This window comes from Artibeus jamaicensis, unplaced genomic scaffold, assembly GCF_021234435.1.
Source record: "Artibeus jamaicensis isolate MK-2021 breed Jamaican fruit bat unplaced genomic scaffold, CSHL_Jam_final scaffold_614, whole genome shotgun sequence".
Classification (NCBI taxonomy): domain Eukaryota; kingdom Metazoa; phylum Chordata; class Mammalia; order Chiroptera; family Phyllostomidae; genus Artibeus; species Artibeus jamaicensis.
Genome location: NW_026522050.1, coordinates 6,966,859 through 6,975,324, shown reverse-complemented (window position 1 = coordinate 6,975,324; position 8,466 = coordinate 6,966,859). Strand labels below are relative to the sequence as shown.

The 8,466-nt window shown below is 35.0% G+C and overlaps 1 pseudogene; it reads right to left on the bottom strand.

Moving 5' to 3' along the window:
• Positions 1–7,311: 7,311 nt before the first annotated feature.
• Positions 7,312–8,243, bottom strand: LOC128626513 (olfactory receptor 5M3-like; annotated as a pseudogene).
• Positions 8,244–8,466: the final 223 nt, after the last annotated feature.

Here is an 8,466-nt window from a genome sequence, read left to right as displayed (position 1 = left end):
TTGAATAAAAGTGGTGAAAGCAGACATCCTTGTCTTGTTCCTGATCTTAGTGAGAAAGCTTTTAGTTTTGCCCATTGAGTATGATGTTGACTCCAAGTTTCTTGTATATGATCATTATTATGTTGAGGAAAGATCCCTCTACTACCACTTTGCTGAGTGTTTTTATCATAAATGGGTGCTGTTTCTTATCAAATGCTTTTTTCTGCATCTGTTGATATGATCATGTGATTTTTGTCTTTCCTTTTGTTTATGTGATGTACTATGTTTATTGATTTGTGGATACTGTACCATCCTTGCATTTCTGGGATGCATCCCACTTGATCATAGAGTATGATCTATTTATGTATTGCTGGATGAAGTTGCCAATATTTTTTGAGAATTTTAGCATCTATGCTCATTAGCAATGTTGGCTTATAGTTTTATTTCTTTGTTGTGCCTTTAGCTGGTTTTGGGATTAGGATGATGCTGGCCTCATAAAAAGAGTTTGGGAGTTTTCCCTCTTGGATTTTCTGGAATAGTCTGAGAAGGATAAGGATTAGCTCTACCTAAATGTTTTGTAAAATTCTCCTGTGCAACCATCTTGTCCAGGGCTCTTGTGTAACGGGAGTTTTTTGATTACTGCTTCAATTTCACCAGATGTTATTGGTCTGTTCAGGCTTTCTGCTTTGTCTTCATTAAGTTTTGGAATATTACATTTTTCTAGAAATTTGTTGATTTTATACCAACAATGAAAGATTATAAACAAAAACCAGTAAATAATCCTATTTTCTATAGCAACAAAAAAATGAAGTACCTAGGAATAAACCTAACCAGGAAGTAAATGACCTATATTCAGAGCACTAAACAAAACTGAAGTAAGGAATTATGCAAGATACAAACAAATGAAAGCATATACATATTCATATATTGAAACAATTAACATCATCAAAATATCCGTGCTACCCAAAGAAGTTTATAGATTCAACACAATCCCTATTAAAATACCAATGACATATTTCACAGATATAGAACAAACATTTCAAAAATGTGTATGGAATCATAAATGACTCTCCATAGCTTCAGCAATTTTGAGAAAGAACAATATAGAAGGGATCATAATACCTGATTAAAAACTATATTACAAGGCCACAGTAATTAAAACAGTTTGGTACTGACATAAACATAGACCAATGGAACAGAATAGAGAGCCCAGAAATAAACCCATGTCTCTATGCTTAATTAATATTCAACAAAGGGGGCAGAGGTGTAAAATGGAGTAAAAATAGCCTCTTCAATAAATGGTGTTGGAAGATCTGGACAGCTACATGCAACAAAATAAAACTTGACCACCAACTTACACCATACACAAAAATAAACTCAAGATATTGAAAAAACTTAAATATAAGTCATAAAACCATAAAAGTCCTAGAGGAAAACATAAGCAGGAAAATCTCAGACATTCCACATAGCAATATTTTCACCGATATGTCCCCTAGAGCAAGGGACATAAAGGAAAGAATAAATAAATGGGACTTCATCAACTTAAAAAGCTTCTGCACAGCTAAAGAAAACAATACCAAAGTGAAATGGAGCCAACTGTGTGGAAATATATTTGCCAACAATACCTTGGACAAGTGTTTGATCTCCAAAATATATAAAGAACTCACATGACTCCACACCAGGAAGACAAACAATCCAATTAAAAAAATGAGCAAAGGACCTAAACTGACACTTCTCCAAGGAGGACATATAGAGAGCCCAGAGACATATGAAAGGATGCTCAGCATAACTAGCTATCAGAGAGATGCAAATTAAAACCACAATGAGACACTCCTTCACACCAGTAAGAACAGCCAACATAAAAAAATCAACAAACAACAAGTGCTGGCAAGGTTGTGGAAAAAAGGGAACTGTAGTGCACTTTAGGTGGGAATGTAAACTGGGGCAGCCACTGTGGAAAATATTACAAAATTTCCTCAAAAAACTAAAAATAAAGCTGCCTTTTGGCCTGGCAATTCCATTGATACGATTATACACTATGAATCCTAAAACACCAATTCAAATGAATCTATGCACCCCAATGTTTATAGCAACATTATTTACAATAGCCAAGTGCTGGAAATAGTCTAAGTACCCATCAGTAAATGAGTAGATCAAAAACTGTGGTACATTTACACAATGGAAAACTACGCAGCAGAAAGAAGAAAAAAACTTCTACCCTTTGCAACAGCATGGATGGAACTGGAGAGCATTATGCCAAGTGAAATAAACCAGGTGGTAAGGGACAAATACCATATGATCTCACCTTTAAATGAAACCTAATCAACAAAACAAATAAGCAATCAAAATATAACCAGAGACATTGAAATAAACGACAGTAACCAGAGGGGAGTGGGGAAGGGGAATAACAAGGGAGAGAAGGGGAAGGGTCATCAAGGAACGTATGTAAAGGACACATGGACAAAGCCAAAGGGGGTTAGGATTGAAGGTGGGAAGTGCGGGTGAGTGGGGCAAGGGAGAATCATGGGGGCAAAATGGAGACAACTGTACTTGAACAACAATAAAAAATAATAAGTAAATACATTGAAAAAATAAAAATTCCCCAAAAATGAAGAAGCACACTAAAAGTAAGCAAGGCATGTAGAGCCTACAGACTGATGAGCAATCTAAAGCTTCTGAAAAGAAACAGAAAAGTACATGTATAACATTCTTTTAAAATGCTAAGAAATAAGGGGAGGCGGAGTACAGACAGACTGGTCAAAATGATCTCGCTGAGGAGGTGACCACTGAGTCAGTGAGAAGTAGCCAGCTGTGTAGAAATATGACGGAAGCAGTGGATGAAAATGCAAAAGCTCAGAAGAGGAAATGTTAGCCTGGCATGTTGACAAAGAGTGTTGCTAGGGGCACTCCTTTATGTATTAAAAAGCGCATGAATTCTATGATGATATCATGGCACCTTCAATTATTAGCAGGGCCCACTGAGAAGTTAATTCATCTCAATAAACTGTTTTCTTACCCCTGAAATGCTTAATACATAAATTATATATCTCATTCATAAAATGAACTGGGCACATTACACACTAGGCACTGCAGTCTCGGTTCTGATCTGTTTCCCCTTCCTGGAGAGTTCCATGATTGTATCTCATCTGGTTTGCTCTTTGTAAGTATGGAAATGCTTAGGCAGATGAGAGCTAAGGTCAGGGATTCTTCTGTGTGAACATTCCTGACTTCACTGGAGGAGCCCATTATTCTCTAAAGAACAGAGTTCCAGTGTGGTTATCTTTAATAACCTTATATTGCTACCTCTCTGATAACCTATTGTTCTATTTTTACACATTTTAAATTTAGTTTGATTATCCTCCAAGACTGAATAAATCTATCTTTTTAGTATGTTTCCCTTGATGGACAGAGCTTAGTTTGACCCAAGAATAGGCTGAACTACAGAGATAGTGGACCTCTGCTTCTCCCTGTCTCTCCTTGGTTAGGTAATCCCAGAGACCCAGGATCAAATAAGCAAGACACTTCTGAAACAGGGCTAGTTTATTGCACAAGTGTGCCTCACCTATGAAAACAATTAAGAATACAGAATGTGCAATTTATAAATAAAAAAACCAAATTCACTTTTATTAACCTTTCTGGAATTTTTCATAGAGAAAAATTACTGGTGCAATTGTATTTACTGACACAAATATCCTCAAACTTCATTAACATATATTTTAAAGCAATAATGTTCAAATCAATGGAATTTGTAGAAAATAATGAATGAGTAAAAAATGAGAAATAAAAAATTTTGTACATACTTATTGTAGCAAGATCATTCTTATGAAATTTTGAATAAACTCTGAATAGAAATAAAAATATTTACCAGTAATATAATTTCACAAAATTAAACACTGTAATAACAAATAAATCTACAAGTAAAGTCTCAGTCTTCTCTTCAAAATAGGAATAAAAATTAAAGACTTGCATTTATCTGTATTGCATAGAATACAATTTACAGACCTACCTTCAGCAGAGAAGACCAGCAGATGATAATTTCTTATAATTTATAATGGAATCTGGAACACTGAGAGCATCTCCCTAAGGAATGATCCAGATAATTATGAAAGGAATAATGATTACAATTCTAGAAACATCTCAGGGGTAGCAGAAGCTAAGGGGTATTAATTGGTAGAATAATTCCTTTAATAAAATTAAGAAATAAAAATTATTGATATCATGGTACAATCTCTCACCTTCACATTTGCTCTGCCCTCTTTCATTCACACTTGGTACTTATGCATGTCATAAAAATATTCTTGGTTTGCATCATGCAAAACTTTGGGCAGTCACTTTCTTTTCTTTTGTATTACAGTTCTAATAATCATCATGTATCAGGATACATAATCATAGCAACTCATGCCCTGTGCTTACATTTTTGTTTGTTTGTTTACGGGTACCAGAAGCATCAAAAGTATAGATCACTTGGAAACATTTAGGGAGAAAGAGTACAATTAAAGGTCTTGGTGAAGTAGTCGATTGTAGAACAATTCAGCTTGTGGAGTTTAAGCTTTTCTGGGAGTTGATAAAGCATAGACTTTGGTCAGACATATCAGGAATAAAACCATGGTTCTACCACTATAACTACATGACTGTGAAAAAGTAACAATTCCCAGCCTCCATACCTATCTGTAGAGTGGGGAAACTACTATCTTATAGTGTGACTTAATGATCTCAGATGACATAGGGATAATTTTCAGAACAATGCCTCTTTCATATGACAACTCAAAAAAACTGAAATTATGCAATTTCACCTCTAACACTTTATAAGTATTATCCCACCATCTCTATTGTTGTGACTAATATTATCCACGCTCAAGAATAAAAATATGCATGTGGGACATAACTATGAGATTAAGTGTTTCTACCAAGTTTAGATAACTAGCAAGCTAAAGATCCGGAATGCTACCTTCACTTGTTCATGAAGTCTAAACTGTATACTATTTCAATTTAACCTGAAAAATTATGGACATAATTGTGCTCAAGCAATTTTCTCCTGAATTCCTCAGTTCCCAGGTACCCAGAATTCCTAAGTCCCTCCCAATTTACTATGGAGAAAATACATTTGATTAACTTTTTAGCACCAGGTTATTACAATATAATATGTACCCTTTCAAGAGTATGTAGTTTGGAAAAGCAGAAGGTGTGTGTATGTTAGAGAGAGAAAGAGCACGAAATAGTGACAAGGGGAGATGTTTAAATATAATGAAGTTGATAAATGTAGAAATTAATATAACAATAAAATGTATTTTAAAAAGTGTTTTACAGAAATATCCTGAATTTTCAGCTAATGTCAAAATTTCTTTTTAAGTTCTGCCAACTCATAAAAATTATGAACCAGAAGAGACATTGGAGATAATAGTCTACAACCTAAAAATCAACTAGATGAATAATAAAAATTGAATATTCCAAAGTCATTCACAAATTAGCCTTTTAAATTGTCAGTGATCTCATTATTTTAGCTTTCTCCTCCTCTTTTTTTAAACTTGATTTTTATTGTTGACTCTACTACATATGTCCCCATTTTCCTCCTTTTGCCCCCTTGCATGAAGCCTCTGCCACCCCCCTTACTTCAGGCAGTCACCACACTGTGTCTGTGTGTGAGAATATGTTCTTTGGCTAATCCCTTCACCTTCTATCATGCAGTCCCCACCCCCCACAATCTCCACCACACACAAATTAATTTAAAATTTGGAACATGATTGAACATTGATCTTGGGGCCCATCATTCTCCATGTAACATTAAAGTAGTTCTCTAAAAAAGTCAGATGGGAAAGCATTTCACCTTTGAAAAACAGAAGCAACAAAGGTTATCCAAATCTACCTAACAGATTACAAAATTAAATTGCTTTAAAATTATATTGTGAAATACATTATAACATGGCTTATCAAGCATTGTACAATAAATGGTTTGAATTTCAAAAGAAATTACTGTAACACATTCCAAAAGTAATATTGCATAAGTTAGATCTTAAATTCTTTATGGAGTTTATGATTTGTAACCAGAGACACAGCAATAGTGCAAATTAATCTAAAATAACACTTTGGTTATATGTGAATAGCTTTAAAGAGTTGCCCATGATATACACATATGTATGTGGAAATGAATTCATATGCATTTTGGGTTTCCCTTGGGGAAAATAAGAACAGAAACAGACAATGAAAAATGTTTTTCCTCACATTTCGAACATATAATTTTATATTTTTATCTTTGCAGATAAATTAATAGTTACTTAAATGTGTAGTTTAAATCTGTGAATTACATTTCTGTTGTTATACATTGTCTTTATCAAAGCATCAGGTTATTTGTGTAGCTACTGGGGACAAAGAGCCATTAAGGAAGTCCCAGTTGTCAAGTTGTTGCTTCATGCTGGTACTTCATGAAATGAGGTAAAATACAGATGCCAATCATGTTAACATTATCATGGTAGGACAGGCTATTGGTAATAAGAAAGAGAACACCCTAAATATATCATTTCTTTCAAACACAAAAATTATTTAAAAATATTTAAGTACTCTATTGAGAAAGACGTGCATAATGTTCCACGTGAACATCATTTTAATGGGTTAAGTGTAATCTGGAGAGCTGTGTTTTCAAAATGGCCCGTTCATCCATGAATCCCACCCACTTTCATTCAGACTAGACACCTTGGCAGAGGCACATGAGACAGGCACAGTGTGGTGTTTGGCAACTTTGGGGGTGAATTGTGGAAGTTATTAAAATCTGTAGAAGACAGACATCACGTTGTATCTCTTAAAAACCAAACAACTGAGCAGGGATTAAATACAGTAAGATTGTTATTTTCAAAGTAATTGTCACTGAACACACCTGCACTTCACAGTGAAAAAGCCACTAAATATTATAGAATCTCACAGCTTTTAGGGGGACTATTGTATGTCCTCATTCTATAAAATTAAATAAAATATATTATTTTTCTGCCCTGATTTACTCTCTAAATATACACATTGATATTTCCCAAATTCATCTACTGCATTTTAATAAGATAAACAAAACCTGTTCATTCTAGCTATGAATTTGAACAATTTCAATTAGTGCAAGAGTGAACTTTGACTCAAATAACCTTTCATTAGTTAATTTATGAAGTTTTAGTTATCCTCACTGCTTACATCAACAGAAATGGGTCAATCTACTATTTTTCTTTTAATGTGAGTCTTTGTTCTTTTTCTTTTCACTGTGCAGCCTTTAGCTTTTGTAAAAGGTCTTTAGCTTTGTACTAAGCCACAACCTGCTGACAAATAGAATGTAGGAGACAAAATTAACTCAATTTTACTTTAACTTGTTACACATATTCTGCTCATCACTTTGTTCAAGGCCACTTTCACATCCTTGTTTCTCAGACTGTAGATCATGGGGTTCAGCATAGGGATCACTGTGGTGTAAAACACAGCCACCATTTTCCCCTGCTCCACAGACTCCTCTGTGGGGCGTCTGAGATACATGAAGAAGAGAGTCCCATAAAATATGATGACAGCTGTCAAGTGGGACCCACAGGTGGAAAAGGCCTTCCACCTCCCTTCTGCTGAATGCATCCGGAAAATGGCGATGACAATGAATAGATAAGAAATTATAACTACAGTCAGAGAGTATGTGGCGTTATACCTCCAAGTATCTTCATGGAGTACTCTTTGACAAAGGTCCCAGCACAGGCCATTTTGATGAGAGGTGGGTCTGCACAGTAGAAGTGGTTGATCTCAATTTTCCCACAGAAGTATAAGCCATAGGTCAATAATGTTGCTGCCAGACTAGTCAGAAAACCATATATGTAAGGGAAAGAGATCAGTCGAACACAGACAACCGTTGACATTCTGCTGCCATAGAGCAGAGGCTTCCCAATTGCCATGTATCTATCAAAGGCCATCACAGCAAGAATAAAAAATTCTACATGGACAAGGGCAATGAAAAAGAAACACTGTACCAAACAGCCATTGTAAGAAATAGTTTTTGTCTCTGATAACAGGTTTTCCAACATTTTAGGGGTAACATTGGAAGAAAACCACACATCTACAAATGACAAATGACTGAGAAAAAAGTACATGGGGCTGTTGAGCTGTGGACTGACTTTAATTAACACAATCATGCCAATATTGCCTACTAAGGTGACAACGTAGATCATGAGAAAAATAATGAAGAAGAGAATTTGCCATTCCTGATGACTGGTGAGTCCCAAAAGAATAAACTCTGTCACATCAGTAAAGTTGAGCATTTTCTAAGTTCCTGGCCAATGTTAGTTATAAATCTCTGCAATAACAAAAAGAAAATGAATTTGAAAATCAAGTATTAATTATTTATTAATTTACACTTTTATCCAGCCCACTTTGATTGTTTTCCTTGTGACATACTTCGGACTGCTTTTTGCCAATATTGCCAGCAGATCTCTGGTGGTCACTGAGATGAATAAATACATGGGCTCTACTACGTAACAGTAA